A 21976-nucleotide genomic window follows, 5' to 3' on the forward strand; every position below is an offset into this window, starting at 1 on the left:
AAAGACAAAAATAAACAAATGGGGCCTAATGAAAGCTACAAGCTTTTGTACAGTAAAGGAAACCATTAAAAAAAGACAAGACAACCTTCGGAATGAGAGAAAATATCTGCAAACAATGCAAGAGCTTAATCTCCAAAATATATAAACGACTCATACTATTCAACAAAAAACCCCAAATAACCCAATTGAAAGATGAGATGGTCTAAACAGACATTTCTCCAAAGAAGACATACGGATGGCCACTATGCACATGAAAAGTTGCTCAACATCACTAATTATTAGAGAAATGCAAATCAAAACTACAATGAGGTACTTCCTCACACCTGTCAGAATGGCCAAAAAGTATAAAAATAAATGCTGGAGAGGGTACAGTGAAAAGGGAATCCTCCTACACTGCTGGTGGGAATGTAAGTTGGTACAACCACTATGGAAAACAGTATGGCGGTTCCTTTAAAAACTAAAAATAGAACTACCATATGATCCACTAATCCCACTCCTGGCCATATATACAATGGAACATTACTCAGCCACAAAAAGAATAAAATAATGCCATTTGCAGCAACATGGATGGATGTAGAGATTATCATACGAAGTGAAGTAAGTCAGAAAGACAAATTCCATATGATACCACTTATACGTGGAATCTAAAACATGGCACAGGAATTCCCATCATAGCTCAGTGGCTAACGAATCTGACTAGGAACTGTGAGGTTATGGGTTCGATCCCTGGCCTTCCTCAGTGGGTTAAGGATCCTGTGTTGCTGTGAGCTGTGGTGTAGGTCACAGACGCAGCTCGGATCCCAAGTTGCTGTGGCTCTGGCACAGGCCAGTGGCTACAGCTCCAATTAGATCCCAAGCCTGAGAACCTCCATATGCCACAGGAGTGGCCCTAGAAAAGGCAAAAAATAAAAATAAAATAAAATAAAATAAAATAAAATAAAATAAAACATGGCACAAATGAACCTATCTACAACACAAAAACAAAAACAGACTCACAGACACAGAGAGCAGACTTGTGGTTACCAAGGGGGAGGAAGTGAGATGAACTGGGAGTTTGGGGTTAATAGACGCAAACTATTACATATAAAATGGATAAACAACAGGATCCTACTGTATAGTACAGGGAACTATATTTAGTATCCTAGGATAAACCATAATGGAAAATATTTTAAAAATGTATTTATGTGTATAATTGAGACACTTTGCTGTACAGAAATTAACACGACATCGTAAATTGACTATAGTTCAATAAAAAAATAAATTTAAAAAATGTAAGAGCAATGTTTATGATTCTCTTGGCCTTTCTCTCATGGTTCCAATATGGCTACAGTAGCTCGAGGCATCACTTCTGCATTTAAAACAGGAAGAAAGGAAAAGGGGTGTAGCAAGAAAGATTCGTCATGTTTCATCAAGACAACAAAAGCTTATCCAGAGCCTTGCTCCATCACCAACCCTAGAAGATACTCATCCACTAGACAGCAGCCTGAATTTTCACATCATTATTTTCATCTATAAAGGAAGCTGGTAAAGTGGTTAACATTTCTAGCTATAGTGGAGGCAAGAAGGTAAGAAGTGAATTACAATGGGTTTTGGGTCTATCAGTCCTTCTTCCACAAGAAGCCTAATCAATTATTTTCCATTGATCATTTAGATGACAAAAAAAAAATCAGTTGGATGTGGAAAACAAGTTTTTAACCCTCCAGTCACGTTACTAAGGCAGATAGCATTGCATCCATCCTTCAAGATCTTGAAGTTGAGAAATATTATTATGTCTTAGAAGATTTAGAAATTCTGCTGCCTGAAGCCTCGATCAAGTGATTTCATTCTGTCTGATGATCTAATTCACTATTTCAAAGCTACATATTCCCTACCTCTCAAAGCACTATGTAATAATTTAAAAACAAAAACAAAAAACCCACCCTTTCCCCCCCCCTCCATTTCACTGCAAAACTTCTGATGGAGAGATTCTAAGATTAATGGTATCTCTGTTATTTAAAACTAGTTTCAGGTATGTCAAGAAAAAAACTGGATAAATGACGTATAAGTAAAAGATTAGGAAACCAAGATTTGTTTAGCTTACTGAAATGCATTTGGATAAAGCTAAAAACTGGTCTGATAGCCTCCTAGGGAGATGGGAAGCAATTACTTGAATATGACGTAGACATTGTGCAGTAGAGGCACAAAAGTTCCCTAGACATACTATTATACCAGATTCTGCTATGCTTACTTTTTAAGTAAATACGTTTGTAAATCACTTGGCAAACGTGTTGAGTGACCATGGTTTATTTCTGCTTCGCACCGCACTGTAGTCTTGGCTGTACCAGCTTCTGTAATGGCAACAATGAACTTTTTTTCCAGGCCATCTTCATCATGCCCTGGAGCAGAGAAGACAATGCTCCATTGTGAACGTACCCGAGACCTGCCAACATGGTGCAATTTTGGTGTACCAGTGGCCTGAACTCCAAAAACCCACCAAAGATTCCCGCTAGCCTATACTTGTCAGCCAGAAAGCATGAGGAAGACTGGGATAAGGTCCCTTTTCTTAACCATGTTTCAAGATGATCTACAAGATACTTTCTTCCTCTCCAGTCTCTAAAATGACCAGAAGGAGGGTTGGGATTGATTTCACAAGAAGCAAACAAATATCCTCTTTCATACGCATTTATTTTTATTCCATTGCTAGAGTCGTCTAGGGAAGTGGACTCACTCCCAGTGCTCCTGTAGAGCTTTGACAGATGAAAGCGCTTGTTTTCGCCCATTACCAGGCTCCATGTGAGGTGCATCCTACGTTATCTCAAGTTCATTTCATCCATCCAACAGATTTTTATCCAGCCTCTACTAATGAGCTGGTATTCCAAGTGTTAGAGGGATCAGGCTACTGCAAACCCTTACATGACAAGATAGTTGTTAATTGTCCACAGTGTAAAAATTGAGAAACTAAGGCTCAGAGAGTAATTGACTTCTCAAGGTCACAGAGCCAGTCTGTGCCAAAGCTGGCTTGAAAGACAGGTCTGTTTCACTCCCTACATCATGCTTTTTAAACCTACTATCTTGCTGCCCTCCTGCTCTCAGCTGGCCTTATCATAAAGGCTTATCATTGGAAATGATCCGTCTTTTTTGAGACTGCACTTCCTGAACAATTACCGTTAACCCGGCCAGAGTTAACACTTGTCGAATGAGATGTAAAGGGGGGACTCTGCCTTTGAATTTGGTCTGAAAGTTTACTCCGTCCCTTCCTCCCCAAACCACTCATCTCCAAAATTTGATTTCAGAAGCCTTGAAGTTGTAATGCATGCCAATCACGCGTCCGTGAATTGTCCCGGCAAGCTAGCTTTACAATGGGTCTCAGACGGGTCAAGGGAGCACCCAAGTCTGCATTCAGGAGCCGAGCTTCTGGTCTGCTTGCTCACCATCTGGATGAGCTTGAAGGTGTTTTAATTCCGTATGCTCCAAGTTCAGGCCCATGAGAAACAAATGGGATAATACAGATGAGAGTGGTCTGAAAACTGGAAAAGTCATATATAAAGAATGGCCATTATTCTAAGTCACAAAGCAGAAGGGATTGCAAATTAGAAGCAGCACGGAAGAACACTCCACCTTAACTCCAGAACACTTCTAATAAACCATCATTTAATTCTAAGCCTCCCAGGAGCGACAATGAAATTAAACATTGTCACAACCCCTTTCTTACTAAGATCTGGAGCATGAAATTCTGAAGGACATTCTTTCTTCTTGAGCATAAATGCAGCTGTGGTCAAGAGTAGATCCTTCTTGCCACACCAATCTTCTACAACTCAAGAAAGAGAGCTAGTGGGGGATCAACCACAGCTTCTGAATTGAAAGTTCAGGATAGAAGAGTTCCCAGTGTGACTCAGCAGATTAAGAACCTGACTAGTCTTTATGAGGATGTGGGTTTGATCCCTGGCCTCACTCAGTGGGTTAAGGATCTGGTGTTGCCCTGAGCTGTGGTGTAGGTCACAGACTATAACTGGGATCTGGCGTGGCTGTGGCTGTGGCGTAGGCCAGCAGCTACAGCTCTGATTCGACCCCTAGCCTGGGAACTTCCATATGCTGTGGGTGCAGCCCTAAAAAGACAGAAAAAAAAATTTTTTTTCAGGGTATAGCAGAGGAGAGCAGGCAGCTGACTTCCCCTTGGTTGATGAACCCCGAATCACTTCCACATGCCCACTGGCAAGAATCGCAGGGGTGGATTTTGAAATGTCCCGAGGCCTCAAGGGGCAGGCAAGAAGGCAAGAGGACCAGAATGATTTTGTGTTGGCCTAAAGCCCTCTGGAAAAGTGGATAGTAAGAACTCTGATCCACTTCTCAAACCCAGAGGTAGATGCGTCACCCCAGGGCCTGTTCCCATCTTCCCAAAGCACCTCTACAAATCCAGGGTCTTCTGTGTTCTTTCCTTCCCCAGCTACTCCAGTTTTCCACCTCCCTCCTTGTCTTTAGGTTTTATGCTCCCATTTCTAACTTTCCTATAACTCCTAGTTGGAGAGATCAGCCCTAAGCATGCAGTGTCTTAGACTGCCTTAGAAAAGCGGAGCCAGGTATGCAAAATGCTAAGTTCAGCCAGGCGGTGAAGGAGAGGAAGTAGGCTTTGGTTCTTGCATGCTATGGCCTCTTGGTGAAGAGCTTTCATTTCCCTGAGCCTCAGTGTCCACGTCTGTAAGAGCGGGAAATATTCCTGCTTGTTTGCGCCATAGAAACCAAATGAGATGTTTGTATAAACGCTGGAAAATGCTCTACACGTATAAATGGTTCTGTTCTTCTGTTCATGATCTTATGACAAAGACAAACATGCAACAAATGATTACTGACGATCTATGATGGGCCAACTGGGGCTGGGCCCTATAGATACAAGGAAAAAATCTGGCATGTTCCCTAACCTCAGGGAGCTTCCGAGGGGTGGGGTACAATGGGGAAAATGAACAATTAAAACATACTCTGCTATGTCCCCTAAGTGAACATCAGAGGGGTGCCCAGCTCAGACCTAAGGGTTGTGTGGGGAAGAGAGGTAACAAGAGCCAAATCCTAAACGAAGATAGGAGAATTCACTAGGCAAAAATGGGGGTCAAGGTCATTCTAGGTGCAAAAGCAGCATGTACAAGGCCAAGAAAAATGGGAGCATGGGACGGTTAGGTTATAACTATTTCCAAATAGCTGGGATCCAAGGTGAGGGGGGCACGAGAGATGACCCTGGGGAATCAGGAAGGAGATGTGCCTTGGAGGACATGCCCCTGCTCCAAGGATGATATTGACATGGGGCTCACCAGGTGCCAGGGACTTTTCTAGTACATCACATGTACTGCCACTTTTAATTCTCCCAGCCACCCCATGAAGTCAGTCCTATAATTACCCACTGCTCATAGAAGAGGAAATTGAAACTCAGAGAAGTTAAGTAACTTTGCTCAAGGTCATAGCCTGGCAAGTCTGCCAAAGAGCTGGATTTTCCCCTGGCTATTGAGAAGTCCCTCAAAAGATTTTAAGCAGGCTTTGAGGGGGCCAGCTCAGATTTACTTTATTTTAGTGCCTATCTGTTCCCAGGCTTTTAGATAATTTCCCGACAGTCTGCATGACTGATTAAAATATATGTCACTTTCTCATGTGGGAATTCAGGCTGTTTGCTTAAATACTTAATCATTAACTATCACTGGGGCTTATCAATAAAGTAATCCAGGAATTGAAGTCTTCTGAGATGGGGTAGATTATAAATGGAAATTTATATTTAATGATCAATTAGCTTGGCTAATTTTGCTCTCCCTCCCTCCTAACAATCCTTTGTGAGGAATAAATAACAGAATCAGTGGACGTGAAAAATACAGAAACTTAGAAATCAGACAAAGTATATACAGAAAGCCTTAAACTGGGCTCTTTTCAGTAATTTCATTTCTCGGAATTTATCCTAATCATCAGGCAAACTACGTTATACATACAAGAAGAGTCAAGTCCACCTGGTACTTGAATACCAATCATTTTCCTCAACAGAATGAAGTCTAGTGTATCACCAGCAGCTAGGGTTGGCAGGATGCTCAATCAGATTTCTGACGTCTACTCTTCCTCTTCCACCCCTGGGGATTGTGTTGAATCCTTGGGCTTAAGCAGTGCAAGAATTTAGGAGAGACAATTCCTAGAAGTCTCACTCTCTAGGCTCGCATGCATATTGCCCAGGCCAGGCCAATGTCTCTGCTGAAGACACCACAACCCTCTGGACCCAGCTCAGCCACAGGAACGCACAGTAATCCCCAGGCATTCCCACTGTCCCCCATTCAATGTTCTGCTATCACCAGCTTCCTGCCACCACTGCCTCCTAAAGATCCCTTCCCTCTGGAGGAACCCAGCCCTTGTTCCCAGTCTCAGAATAGTCTGCCCTCTGCTTCTAGTCTGGCCCCTTTCCTTCTTGACTCTAGAAGTTCACAGTCTCCAACACTTTCCTATCTAAAGAGTCCCAGTTGGCTCACCTCCCTGAAAACACTTTTGAAAACACAAGGGCCTATTGGCTTGCCCCTGGGACCAAGCAAAGTCCAGATAGCCATGGCTCACAGCCCTACACGGGTCCTTAGGAAGAGGAGGAATCAACCTACACAGCCAACTGCAAACAAAGCCGGTTTATTCTGAATGTACTCTGGCACATTAAATTTTTAATGTCTCCAGTTACATCTATAACAGTGGGAATCTGGAAAAATTTAAATGTCCCACTAAAGGGTTGTATGTGTATAATATACAGTGATCAAAGGACTCTCTTCTTGGTATTCCCTTCATGGCTCAGTAGTTAACAAACCTGACTAGGATCCATGAGGATGCAGGTTTCATCCCTGACCTCACTCAGTGGTTAAGGATCCAGCGTTGCCGTGAGCTGTGGTATAGCTCTCAGACAAGGCTCACATCTGGTGGTGCTGTGGCGTAGGCCAGCAGCTACAGCTCCAATTAGACCCCTAGTCTGGGACTCTCCATATGCCGCAGGTGTAGCCCTAAACAGACAAAAACAAACAAAAAAACTCTCTTCTTACATGCTTTTTTTTGGGCCATGCCCATGGCATGTGGAAGTTCCCAGACCAGGGACTGACCCAAGCCACTGCAGGGACAATGCTAGATCCTTAACCTGCTGAGCCAAAGAGAATTCCCTTGGTATACTCATTTTTTAAAAGCAGGTTACAAAGCAGGATAGGCAGCTTAAGTCCCATCTTGATAATTTATTTACACACACAGTTCTAACATAAGGACCATCAGTGCTTGTCTCAAGAGTAGTGGGGTTATTGTCGAGGCTGATTTTGCTTTGTATGCCTCTGTGCATTTGCTCAATTTCCTTCATACAATGGCATTTTGTTGGTAATGAAACTCACTGCACAGTACAGTGATCTGAGTGTGCAAGTGTGTGTGACACTGGGAGTAGTTAACTCACTAGAGGTAGTAACCCATTTTGGCAGATAATTGGCTAGGAATAAGAGTTAACTTGAAAATGGAATAGGAATGTGAAAAATGACATTTAAATAAAGGGTAGGACAAAAACTTAAAGATATATTAAGCAATGTACAGCAGTATTTTTGTAAAGTTTCGTTTTATTTCTCCTTTAGACATCTAATAAGTGACACAATCAGATATTTGATTTTAGCCAAAACCAGTTCTTGGTTAATGTGCCACTCTCAGCAACAGGCTTGATATTTGAGTATCTGTGTTGGATGGTGGATCTTTTATTCATTCAGTGTCATTGGGAACAAGTTAATAACCTCTCAACTTTCATTTCTTCATCTTTCATTTTTTTCTGTTATGTAAGAAACGCTTCTCTACCAATTACTCTGTGCCAGTGCTCAATCCTCAGTGTTTGGCAGATATTAAGTTAATTCTCATCCCTACCCTACGAGGAAGGCACCGTTACCCCTACTCTCTGTGTGAGGAAACCGAGAAACAAAGAGGGGTTCAACATAGTAAAGCAACAAAATCAGGATTCAAATGCCGGCTGACTGGCTCCAGACTCTGTTGTGTTAGCCCCTATTTTAAGCTGGACAAAATGACATTAACAAGTTTAGCATTTCTTGTGTGCAAAACATCCACACGATCCCAGGCATGTTCCTTCCACTTGCTTCTTAAGTCTCTTTTTGTCTCCTGAATTTTCTTTCGGAAATCCAATTGAAAAAATATATATCATATATCCCCCAGGATTTATTTTATGAATTCAACAGAGACTCTTTTACTACTGGGTATCAATGTCTTAACTTCTGTTTTCAACTCACTTCTTCAGTTCTGAGTATTCCAGTGATGGCGAGATCAGGCCTTTAAGCAGCTCAAAGCAATGGCGCCTTTGGGTCCATAGCCTCGGATGTGCCAATCCTACCTGGCGCCTACCTAATTCGGTTAGCTGCTGGCTTTCTGGCTAGGTCAAGCACAAAAACCAGTTTACCTTTTTCTTATGCCAGTAGAGAGATTAAAGAATCATTTACACTTATTTTGACCTATAGAATGTTTTATATGCAAGTACAAAATGGAACTTTTATATATATAAATATATATATAGGTCTTTTTGTCTTTTTAGGGCCACACCCATGGCATATGGAGGTTCCTGGGCTAGGGGTCGAATCGGAGATGTAGCTGCTGGCCTACACCACAGCCATAGCAAAGCAGGATCCGAGCTGTGTCTGCAACCTGCACCATGGCTCACAGCAACGCCAGATCCTTAACCCACTGAGCAAGGCCAGGGATTGAACCCACATCTTCATGGATGCTAGTTGGGTTTCTTAACTGCTTAGCCACAACAGCAACTCCGAACTTTTATATTTTCTGAATTTACCTACTTTAAAAAAACTTCTGGGGAGTTCCTGTTGTGGCTCCGTGGGTTGGGTACCCGACAGAGTATCCCTGAGGATGCAGGCTGATCTTTGGCCTCACTCAATGGGTTAGGGATCTGGCAATGCTGCAAGCTGAGGCATGGGTCACAGATGCAGCTTGGATCTGGTGTTGCTGTGGCTGTGCCATAGGCTGTAGTGGCAGCTCTGATTCAACCCCTAGCCTGGGAACTTCCATATGCCACAGGTGCAGTCCTAAAAAGAAAAAAAAAAAAAATTGGAGAGGTTAAAAACCTCCACTAGAGAATGAGCTTCCCAGATCTGAGTAAATAGCCTTTTTCTTTTTGTAATAACACTAAAGACTGACTCAGCCACTACAGCAATGGCCAACCAACCAGGTATGGGGGGAACTGAGGCCTCTGAAAGGGAGCTCAGATTCAGGACTGAGCCAACATTGGCAGGATCTGGACAAGAGTATAGGTAGGGGCTTGCACTCCACCTCTAAACATTTAAAAAATACAAACAAAGCCAACTTGTTGCTAAAGAGAATAGATGCCATTTTCTTACCTGGACCAATCCTCCCTCCTAAGAGCAGAATGGAATGTAGGGTCCCCCCTGCTCTGGGGTTCCGTGTCAGGACGTGACCACAGCATAAGCGGTAACCTCCGGTATGACTATGCCCTTGGCCTCACCCAGGGCTTTTTTAAAGGTAAGGTTGAGGGCGCGGTGTCCAGGGCATGTGACCCCCTCCTGCAGTCTCTGATTGGTTGGTGGTGAGGAAAAAGGAGTCCCAGGTGTTAATACCATCAGCCCCTAGGCTCCAACAGGGTGGGGGCTATGTGCTCCTGGTCATCATGTAGTTAACACCTTCCATTTGGTGGGAGTTTTCTCATCTGTAAAACAACTCAGGAAACGTGCATCAGATACTGTTATCTAGGTACTTTAGAGAGGCGCTAAAGCAGGGGCTATGGGGGAGGGGTCTGCTCAGTTACAAGCTGAGGCTGCTCCCCAACAGCCTCCTCCCACCTCTCAAGCCCAGGGGTGCATCCTCAGCCAGGCAGACCTGGAGGTGTAGGGATGTCTATGTCAGGATTCCAGGGAACATGCTCTAGGAGCAAGGTGATGCATAGGTCTGGGTGGACGTGTCCCCTGACCCACTCATGTTCTGTCCTATGGGTCAGGGCTGTGACAGGGAATGACAGTAGAGAGGCAGAGCAGAGCCCTCTGTAGTGCCGCTCTCAAAAGCGTGGTGCCCAGGGCAGAGGCTCCTCTTGCTGGGTCTAAAGGCTGTATTTCTCTGGCATTATCCTCAGTCATCTGCTATGTTTTGTGGGATGGAAAGGGTTAGGACATAATGTGGTAGGAAATTTATCTTCCATAATTTTACCTTTGACCCTCCGAGAGAGAAAGACCTTGTGCCTCCTCCTTTTGTCAACATTAAACTCCTGCGTGAACATATTCCATAGTCCATTACAAACTGACTTTGTAATGCAGAATTCTGAAAGAATGAGGGCAATCTTATGGGGAACAGCTGAGGAAAACCTGGAGCATTCACCTGGAAGAGCTTAATCACCATTGAGTTTGGTTGTTTCGGCTCCACACCAAACTGAAAACTGGGGGGAAATTTTTTAGGCCTAAAAAGGAAGAAATTTAATGGGAGGTCCATAAAGATAGACAAATATATATATTTTATTACATATTACATAATTTGTACATATATAAATATATTTATAATTATAAATATTTAATTCTAAGTGATATATTATTTAAATGTAAAATATATGTATAAATTATATAATCTATATATAAATGGAATTTAATACAGTAACCTTTGAAAAAATGAACCTTAAAAGAGTTCAATAACTTGGCTTAATGTTGCTTCCTAAGGGGCAATACAGATTACAATCCAGGTTTGTCTAATTACAGAGCCTAAATTTTAACCATTCTGTCATCAACAATTAGTACTTTATAAAATCAGGCAAGTTGGTGGCGATCCAGCCAAGGACAGATCCAGCCAAGGACAGACCCAGCCATAGTAATCTGATGAGATCTTTTACCTAATAAATACCTAATGAACGTTTTTGTTTTTTTTTTAGCTTTTTAGGGCCGTACCTGTGGCATATGGAAGTTTGCAGGCTAGGGGTCGAATCAGAGCTGCAGCTGCTGGCCTTCACCACAGCTACAGCAGCAACGTGGGAGCCAGGCCACGTCAAGGCAAAACTGGATCCTTAACCCACTAAGCCAAGGCCAGGGATGGAACCCGCATCCTCATGGATACTAGTCAGGTTCGTTACTGCTAAACCACAATGGGAACTCCCTCTGTTGAAAGCTTTAGGCACAATGAACTGAATGAAGAAAGATGGCCCAACAGGGAAGCCACCTAGAAAGTGACTGCCCTGTGTACATGCACCAGAAACTTGAGAATTTCCTCATCCTGTGGGGGTCAGAGCCAAGTATAATTTAAAAGGCAGGCCTTGTAGTCTTCTGGACCGAGCTAGTGACCAGAAGCTGAGTCTATGAAACTTAGCCAATTTGGAAAGCATCGAGAATTTCCTAATTTTTAGACGCTACACCAATACAAATATCAGAGTGTCTTGATCTAAAGCTCCATTAAGATAGGACTGGGTAAATCTCATCCACAAGACTGGATTCAAGAGATGGGTTCATGACGAGGTTTTGAGAGGGTAAGCCTTAACTCATTTATGGTATAAAAACATAAATGACCAAGAGAAACTAATTCAGCATTCTTGTGATTCTTTAACTCTCCACTTTGGCTTCCCATAATCATTTCCCTGATACCGTATGCAAAAGAAAGACTTGAAAACATGAAGAAATCTATTCCTTTGCTCTGAGAGAAAAAAAAAATTCAGGAATCAGAAGGGAAAAGCCAACCAGGAAAAGTAGGGGAAGAAAGGGAAGAAGCAGAGAAGACCCCCAGGTCGAACAGCTGGTGATTGTTGAAGAGACTTTTCAAGGGCCTGCAGGAAAAAGAAAGAAAAGCTGGTCCAAGAATGGGGATAGACCTTGGGAATTAATTGTGATGCCCTGAAACCTCCTCCATCCCAATACTGACGCTGAGTTAACAGGGGACCCTGGGCTCACGGGGTGAAGGTTCACCTGGGTGATGGGGTTTGAGACTGGGAAGGGCCTCTCTCCCTTCATCACAAATGTGAGCCTTGTACCTTTTGAGTTAAAACACAGGATCATGAGGGTTTGCAGGCGGCCATTCACCATGTTAAAGAAATAATTAATGCCACGTGAGAAATAACAGTGCATTGTTTTCAAAACCCTAACCTCGCCATATATAAATTTTACATAAAGAAAAGCACTATAAACAAATGTCCAATTCCAGTTAAACACTTCAGCAGGCATCTCCTTAGGGATAAAGTATGCTGATGTCTGCAACTTTGAAATGCACCAAAAAGTAAGAAGGCTTGATGGATGAAAGAGGGGTAGATAGCTGGATATACATGTGATGAAGCCAGGACAGGAAAATGTTTATAGAGTCTTGGGGGTTAGTATCTGAGTGTTCACAACTTTTCAGCTTCTCCGTATGTTTGAAATTTTTCATAACAAAAAGTTGGCAAGAGTCTCTTATGAGACAAGAGGCTCTTAAAAAAACTACACAGAAACAAGATTTTCAATCTTTTTGATCATATTCTCACATATGTGGAACCTAATAAAAATGATACAAGAAAACTCATTTACAAAATAGAAACAGACTCAGAGATTTCAAAATCAAACTTAGGGTTCCCAAAGGGGAAACGTGGTGGGGGATAAATTTGGAAGTTAGAATTAACATATACACACTATTATATATAAAATAGATAACTCACAAGGACCTACTGTAGAGCACAGAGAAATCTACTCAATATTCTGTAATAACCTATCTGGGAAAATAATCTGAGAAAGAATGGATATATCTGTATGTATAACAGATTCACTTTGCTGTACACCTGAAGCAACACTGTAAGTCAACTACACGTCAATAACATTTTTTAAAAAAAGGCAGTACACAGACACAAGATTTTAAATCTTTTCGATCATGCTTTTTTTTTTTTTTAAAGTGAGTGCTTTCTTTCATCTTTAGCTGTTTGTCTCACCAGACTTCTTCTCTTCGGCAGCCTAAGATAGCACAACTATTGATAAAAGCATGCTTCATTACTATATCCCTAAAACTTAGGGAAAATTATACTCTGCCATTCTCCTCACCACATATATTAACCAGAGAAATCCCATATCAACTAGGAATATTCTATTTAACTGTATATGATATGCACCTGTCCACCAGAGTATTTGTATTGTGCAAGAGACTGCAATTATTAAGTGATAAAATGTGCACATTCTATCCTAAAGCATGAGTCATTCTTGTGGATTCTGTGAGCAGGGTTCTGGGGGTTTACTTTTTTTTTTTTTTTTTTTTTTTTTTGGTCACTCTGTGGCATGTGGAAGTTCCCAGGCTAGGGATTGAACCTGTGCCACAGCAGTGACAATGCTGGTCTTTAACCTGGTGAGCTACCGGGGGAATCCTGACTGTTTACATGTTAAATCCCTCCTTCTAATTGCAGCTGATGCTCTGCAGTGATTGGGGGTTAGGAGTTAGGAGGGAGGGATAACTTTACCTATCTTTCTCATGCTCACCAAAAAAAAAAAAAAAAAAAAAAAAAAAAAAAAAAAAAAAAAAACCCAACAAACAAACAAAAAAACTCACAGAATAGTGTTAAGCCATGATTATCTGAGATTTATCCTTATTAAGCCCTGCTAGTATATTTCCACAGTTGATTCTTCAATTTTTCAAATTACTTGCAATTGTAAAGTTATCCTGGTAGTCTTTTTCAACTATGTGATGTTTCTCTAGGGCATTATAAGACATACTCAGAGTGAAAAAGTTGTCAATAATGACTAAGAAACTCTCTAAAGAACCTATTTTAAAATGCTACAATCCATTATATTCAATGCCTTAAATAGAGTTTGAATAGAAAATTTAATTTTAGAGAAATACTGGGGCCCTAGATGATGAATCTTTTTTTATGGAAAAGCAAGGGAATTTCAATATCATCAAGCACTAACACATGATAGTATTGGAGGCATCTGCATCATAAAGAAATAAACCCTCATTTTCCAAGAATATAAAGTACAAATACTTAAGTTATAAAATCATTAGCTTCATATTTGCTATGTTATCAAGTGAATACAACTAGTTTCTGATTCCCAAAAAAGTAAGAAAAATCTGTTGTCCAAATATTATTTTTTTGGCCACATCCATGGCATGCAGAAGTTCCTTGATTTCCAGTTATTCTCAGAGAATTTTAGGATATCTGATATTAGAAATATCAGACACATAAACCAGTTTGCTCAGTGATTAGTTACCTGGCTCCAGTGTTGACTATTGGAGAAACTTTAAATGCCAGGAATTAAAAACCTCATGCAGAATGTCAAGACTATAATGGGTTGATTTTGTTTTTTAATACAAAAGAAAACACTTTGGCACCTAAGCAGTGTGAGTTTGTGAAAAGCCCTTGGTCGCTAACAGCCAAGCTTCTTTCTTGAAAGCTAAGAATAATAGGTGCAGTATTAAAAATGTGAGCTATCTCACAAAACAATACGGTAACACAATTGATCTCTAGTGAACTGCTTGCTATTTTTAAATAAAATTACTTACTATGAAAAACTGTTTTCCTCTGTCCTTTGAAAAGCCTTAAAAATTTGAATGTATTCAGATAAAGGGAGCAAAAACTATATTTAAAACACTTTTTAAAAATACCATGTTTTCATTTGTCTTTAGAAAAACCACAGGGAAAAAAAGTTGTTAGTTATGCCCAGGGTAGTGAGAATAACAACACGTGGAAAGAAAGTACACCATAAAAGGCAAACACCCACTGAAACCAGACAACGAAGAACATCATTCACTATACAAAGGATGAGAAGTACAACTTACCTCCTTCTGACAACGGTATTTGCAGGGGTGCGGGAAGGGGTAAAGCTGGGATCATGGGCTAGGAAGTCTATCAGAACTCAGGGTCTTCAGCAAAAACTCACAATAATAGGCAGGTAGGTTTCAACCCTACCTTTCTCCCCAGAGACGGTCATCTCTCAGAAACCCTACCTAGGTAATCAAACTTGAATCCCTCGACTGGCAGGAACCCACATGCTGTCTGCTTCTGAGAATAAAATTCCACCAGTCACTGTGCCTATGAAACGATGACAGTCTGTTCTCCACGGAGGTTTTAAGAACTGTGCCACTCTCTCGGGGTGGCACAGTGACCCAGCATTTGTTGGGGTGAGACTTCTACTTAGAGAGGCAGCAGACATGAACACAAAGCTAAGATGCAAAGTCTAGTCCCAATGCTTCATTTACTCACTCAAACACACATGCTCTTAATAAAGGCGGCACCGAGTTATTACCGGATGTCTCTTAAACATCTTTTCAACCTAAGAGGTTTTTTAAGGCATTGTACCAGGATTATAATTCCATGAAAGGCTCTCTAACCTGAAATCAGACAGGGGTTTCAAAGAAGAAACAAAGATGAACACTTCTTGGCTACATTTTTAAACTCCCCTCCCTTCTGGCAAACACATGCTTGTATACATTAAAATTAAAAGGGTGTATACATTAACAAGTCTACATTCTCTTATACCCAAGAATCAAGCCCAAATCCACAACAGGCTCACCATTTCCGGGAACAGGCGTTTGGTGTATAGGCACTGGAAATACATGCACGCACGCATGCATGCACACACACACACACACACACACACACACAAGCCCAACGAAGAAGAAGACATTGTAACCCAGAAGAATGTTCTTTGCTTCAGGAGTTAAGGTAGTGCACATACTGCCTCACTTTTGTTCCAGTGGCACAGAGATCCATGGGTGCCAGGCACGGTGACACACAATGGGCATTCAAACCACACAGTCTTAGTAAATTAGGTAAATTAGAAATCATTTGATGGTATTCTATTGTTGCTATTGTAATCACAGTAATTTTCCCTGGTAATGGTGCTTCGTGATGAAGAGCAGTTCTCATAGGATAATTGCGAAAGATACTAAAAGATTCAGGGACGCAGCATCTGGTTTTAAAAGCTCTTCAGATTCAAATTGGCATTTTACTTTATCTTGAAAATTTATTAGAGATTCAGATCATGCCGGTTTAAATGGAAAGGTGAAAGCAGGGTAATTTCAATCTATGAATTATTCAATCTCAGCCTGGCAAAATTGCCATCCATGAACTGATGCTCTGACAGTCCCTCTGCTGAGCCTCCATTACGCTTGTCATTTTTATTTCTTTATCTACAATCTCTTTCTCGGTTACCCAGCTCGTCCCTTAGGGCTCGGCTTCACGAACCAAAGTATTTCAAATTGCCATAACCTAAATGTGCGGCTGTCTCAAATTGCTGTCTCCACAGGCTGGCTGCCTTTTTTTTTTCCAAATCATTAAAACACACACACACATACACACACACCCATGATATCTGTTAGGCTCTTCGATTAGATAAATTAAACACACACACTCTCTCTCTCTCACACACACACACCACAGAGGAGGGCATCATTGCGAAGACCAGTTATGTTCCGCTAACATCACAAGAGAAGATAAAGTGATGCTTTCTGCTTCCTTCTTTGTTGTCAGTGTGACCCATCCTAGTTGCATAACATCACGCCGGAAAGAGCCAGCAGTAAACAGGCTTGCCTGGCTCCCTGATTTCCAACCAGCGCAGATGAAGACTGCATGGAAGGCAGACTAATCCAGGCAACCGTATACTTAGCGAGCACGAGTATTTAGGAAAATAAGAAGAAGCCATCAGAGGACCGCAATTAAACTGCCATTCTCCCAGGCTCCACCTGCACCCAGACTGCAGTCGCAACGATTCTCCACTTGATGGCTGGTTGTGTCACTGCTAGTCGACAGCTGTCCCTGCATCCAGAGAGGACTGGGAAGGATTTAGGTCAGTGAGTCTGGTTTCTCCTTTGAAACCATGTTCTAACTGAGGAATGGGGATCTGTGCCTGGCCCCGTGACCAGCCTGAACTGGAAGCTAGGAGAGTCACACAGCATCAGTTCAGCGGAGGTTGCCCGCCCAGGCCCCAGCCAGACAAACCGTGGCAAGCAGCATCTCCTTTGTCCTAGCCTTTATTCCTGCAGATAGAGCGGCGCGGTATGAGAAGCCCGCAAACTATTCCCACAAGTGCCGGGGACCCAGCCGCGCCGCACCAGGGGCAGCCTGGCCACCGGGCTCCGAGCAGTACCTGCTCTGCTGGAAATTCACGCTGCCAAGTGTGAAGCCATCCTGTACCTTCAGATTGCTTCTCTGCTCCTGGCTAAACAAAGGTAAATACTCCTCACGTAAGACATGTCAAGTAGCAGCAGGAAAAGAACACTTTCAAACTCTTGTCGCTTTTTGCTTAGTGGTGTGCGTTGTGATGAGGAAACGGCAGGAGCCTGGGCTGGGGCAGTGGCGATGATGCAGCAGTCAGCTGACTCGCAGGGGGTGATCGTTCAATGTCCTCTACAGAAGCGGGCCAGTTTCTAAAGTGGCACCAGTCAGACGACCTTGACCATGAAGCCGAGCTTCAGGAGGCCTGCCATTCACCGTCCCCACCTGGCAGTGCTACCCCCACACCTGGCAGGACCGTTTCACATCGTGTGTCTCTCAGGCAGAGTTTTTAACTCGCAGGCTTCAGGACTTAACTATTTCTATCCTGCTTGCTAAAATGGTAGGTGATTCTGGGGTGGGGGTGGGGGGGGGTGACCGTTCCAATGTGAAATCAAGGGAAAACCTACTCACTGTTCCTATTGTTTGAGTTAGTTTCAGCATTTCAGCATCAAAAGAAGAATGGTGGGAGAGTTCCTCCCTGCGTTTTGGTTTTAAAAGCACACTGCTTTTTTTTTTCCTTTTTTTTTTTTTTAAGCAGGTAAAAATTGCCTTGAGCGACTTGTATGCTGTAATGAACTAGTCAATTGTACCTAACGGAATGGCAAGAGCAACAGGGAAAATCTCAAAGGTAAATTAGTCCAGCAGTAGCCTTAAATCATGGTCCGGCTGCTATAAAGCTGTGTGCAGGCTCTATTGCAAAAGGCAGGTTGCGCATCCCAATTAATCTGACAATGGAGCAATAGCCTTATATGGTATTACCCCAGCGATGTGAGGAATGCTAAAATAAGAAAGCAGTCATTACCAGGGATTTGTTTAATGACGGCAATCATACTGAATTAATTTAACTTGCTGCAATGTTTAACAGAAAGTCAATTATAAATCTGTGCTAAAAGAATAACAATACTAGTATTTGCCTGGCACCTTCCTCTGGCATGACATCCCCTGAAGGTAATCTCATATCCCCAACAGTCACAGAGCACTCAGAATGTGCTAAGTGATCTACAGAACCATCATGACGAGCCTCTCAGGGGACAGGTGCTTGTGGTTCTGAGCCAGAAGGACATCTACCTGGATAGGTAGTCGGTCGCCTGGATAGAGCACACAGAGGCTCACCACGTTGACCTGTGCCAGTTGTTTTGTAAAGAGTCAGCGATTTTTCCCCCCATGTGCGCCTTATGAATTTTATTTTTCTATTTGCTTCTCATTTGATTCTGGCATGAATCCCACTCGAAAGAGGAAGTTTTTGGATAGAAAACAGAGAGAGCAAAACTGGATGGAAAAGAATCTTCTATGTAACCAGGGAGCCACTCAGAGTCTTAAGTGCCATTTAAATAAGGACTGGTTCTACTTTGAAGTGGTGGGATGGCGGGAGTGAGCTGCAGGCCCAGGCTGAGGAGCCTACCTGGAGAGAACGAAACAGAGGCCTTCTCTTCCTGTACCTTCTCCAGCTCTGCATCAAGAATTCAAATCTTAGAGTTCCTGTTGTGGCTCAGCGGGTTACAAACCCTACTTGTATCCATGAGGATGCAGGTTTGATCCCTGGCCCAGTGCAGTGGGTTGAGGAGCCAGCATTGCCCTGAGCTGTGGTATAGGTCACAGACACAGTTTGGATCCTGCATTGCTGTGGCTGGCTGTGGTGTAGGCCGGCAGCTGCAGCTCTGATTCAACCATATGCCTCAGGTGCAGCTCCAGCCCTAAAAAGCAAAAAAAAAAAAAAAAAAAGAATTCAAATCTCATAAATTCACCTTGCCTCCTTCTTTCAAAACCTGCTATCAGGAAATGAGCCCCAAGGGAGTTCTCTTGTGTCTTAGCAGGTTAAGGATCCAGTGTTGTCACTGCAGCAGCTTGGGCTGCTGCTGTGGCTCGGGTTTGATCCCTGGCCCGGGAACTTCCACATTCCACGGGCAAAACCAAAAAGAAAAAAAAAAAAAGCAAACAAACAAGAAATAAGAAATCAGCCACAAATGGTACAAGTAACCAATAATTTTCAGCGTAATTTCTTAGAGCTACTTAGATTTTTGAAGAAAATAGGCTTCCAGAAAAGACATGGCTATCAAATAGGGGGATTTCAAGCACTAACGCTCTAGGTAGGACATCATTTCTGGGGGGCAAGGAGGCAAGTCCATGTCTCCTACATCATATGACAGGTCTGTGCCCATGAGGCTGACCTCCCAGTGGAGCAGGTAAGGCTTGGCCTGGAACCCGCTAAAGCCAGCATGTGCCCTGAATGTTTGTGTGGGTCATGGACAGAAAAGACCTTGGCAGCATCTCTCCCCCTCCTCAAGGGCATCCCGTTTTTCCTCGCCATTTCTCTCAGGGCCTCGCCCCCCCCCCCCCCCCCCGCCAAAGAAAAGTGGCCCAAGCACTGGTATTTTAAACAAACTCCCAGCAGCCCCATCACCAGGTAATATTCGACTGTGTATCCAAGATGGAGAACTACGGATTAGATAATGCAATGTATTCCTTTAGGCACATGTGAATTTGTGGTTGGAAATTGAAATGTATGATATATATTTTAGTTGACCATGAGAATTGAGAAATAAAAGTGAGTCCTTAAACATGTCTATCTTTACTGTTACAATGCTGTACAAATCAATAAAAGGGAAACATTTTTAATCGAGGAGATCTATATACCTGTACGTTCTCTGTAGCTGGGGACAGTTTGGCCACCTATGACAGTCACACCCTCTCACAGAAATGCGTTTCTTCTTCTCGTCCAGCACCCTGTGTTGGGGCTCTCTGCTCACCTAGCATCCTCCTCGGTGGACAGAGTTCTTCGAGGGCAGGGGACATTTATCTTGACGGCCCCAGTGCCTTCACGTTGCCTGGCAAGTGGTACGTCTTCAGCGCTTCTGAAAAGATGAGGGAAGGCCAATGGATGTCTTCCTGTTAGAGAAGACAGCTCGGCAATATCCGAGTTTCTAAAACAAGAATGTCAAGCTTTCCCTTTGTTGTCGACTGTCCTGAAATAACATGTTTCACATTGACTGAAGGACTATTCACTTGCAACTATAAAATGAACTCCAAGCCCAGGGAGCAAAGACTTTTAAAAGGGGGGGGATAGGAGTTCCCACTGTGGCTCAGTGGCTAAGGAATGTGACTAGGAATCATGAGGTTGCGGGTTCGATCCCTGGCCTTGCTCAATGGGTTAAGGATCCGGTGTTGCCGTGAGCTGTGGTATAGGTTGCAGACACGGCTCGGATCCCGCATTGCTGTGGCTCTGGTGTAGGCCGGCGGCTACAGCTCTGATTAGACCCCTAGCCTGGGAACCTCCAGATGCCGTGGGTGTGGCCCTAGAAAAGGCAAAGAGTCAAAAAAAAAAGGGGGGGAGATATATGGAAAAATGAACGACATGCTTTATGAAAGTCAATCAAAATCCCATTAGTAGTTAATGGCTAATAAATTTTAGTTAAATTTAGATATTTATTCAGAAAAGTAAGGCACATATTTTATTTTCCTTTTCATTTTGGAGACTGAGGCCAATGAGTGGTGGCTCTTTGTGCCTATGTAAGAAATCTGCCCTCTCCTAGCACAGATGAGGGGAAAATTCTGTTCCTGAGCCCTTCTGGAAATCTCCATTTAGATATGTGCATGTCTTTTTTCTTCTTTTTGCTATGCACTCTCTGATAGTCTTATGAAGTTTATGAATCACTTCTCCACAGTGCTTTTATATGCATATACAATATAATAAGTAGGATTACAACGAAAACTAATTGTCTTAAATATGTTAGCTGAAGAACCTTTGCCTAAGAAAATCAAAATACTTCCAAGGCGAAATTGCAAAATCATTTTGATTGTCTCTCTTCCAACAATTACCCAATAAGAAAGTGTTCACGAAGAGCCTAGACAAGATCGAGGGGTAAGGAAGGGAACAGATGACTATATTTATTAAATTTCATTAAGCTTGAGACAGAATGTTTCTTCTCAAAAGTGACCTTTTTAGTGCCTAGCAGATTCCCCATTTTCACATTAAAAAAAAAATTGTACTTTCCAAACTGTCAAGTCACATTATAGAGACTGTTCCTGAGGGGGGAAAAAAAAAAAAAAAAGGTGGGAAGGAGTTCCTGTTGTGGCTCAGCAGTAAGAAACCTGACTAGTATCCATGAAGATGTGGGTTTGATCCCTGGCCTCGATTTTGGTTAAGGATCTGGCATTGCCGTGAGCTGTGGTACAGGTCACAGACATGGCTTGGATCTGGCGTTGGTGGTGCAGTCTGACGGCTGCGGCTCTAGTTTGACCCCTAGCCTGGGAATTTCCATATGCAGCGGGTGTGGCCCTAAAAAGCAAAAAAAAAAAAAAAAAAAGGGAAGGGAATTGATTCCCCTATTCTCCTATTTTTTATTTTACTGATGAGGGAAGGCATGGAAGTTCAAAAACATTGAGTCCTATTACTCAATAGCATGTGAGTAAAAAGGGAATAGAGTCCAGGACCCAAGTCTCCTAACCTATGGCCTTTGGTACGCAGAGATGCTAAAAGCTGGGTACCTGAAATCAACCATACTGGGAATATTTACATTGTGTGAATGGACAAATGCTAAAAATGTAGGGTTGTTGTCTTTTCTGAAGAGTTGGTGTACAAGTTGTAATAGCTTTAATTATGCCAACTTGTAATCATATGTTTCTTTGTTTCAAACCCAGAATCCCAAATGCTTAAGAAGATAAAGCACAATGGTTAAGTATGAAGCACTCAGGTTAGTGGGGCCGTCTCTGAATAGACCCTCTTGACCACTGATTATCTGTGTGACCTTGAACAAGTTCACTCCCCTATGGGTCTCAACTCCTCTTCTATAAAACAGGGCTAATAATACTGTGCGT

General features: G+C 42.5%; 1 long non-coding RNA gene across 1 annotated transcript in view; it reads right to left on the reverse strand.

Annotated features, from left to right (window-relative positions):
• Positions 1-17712, reverse strand: part of LOC125135938 (uncharacterized) — a 111957-nt gene extending 94245 nt beyond the window's left edge. Inside the window, exon 1 of the long non-coding RNA XR_007137081.1 lies at positions 17034-17712. This is a non-coding gene — a long non-coding RNA (uncharacterized LOC125135938). The remainder of the gene's footprint in view (positions 1-17033) is intronic.
• Between the last annotated feature and the right edge of the window lie 4264 nt (positions 17713-21976).

Source organism: Phacochoerus africanus, chromosome 9 (assembly GCF_016906955.1).
Source record: "Phacochoerus africanus isolate WHEZ1 chromosome 9, ROS_Pafr_v1, whole genome shotgun sequence".
Lineage (NCBI taxonomy): Eukaryota > Metazoa > Chordata > Mammalia > Artiodactyla > Suidae > Phacochoerus > Phacochoerus africanus.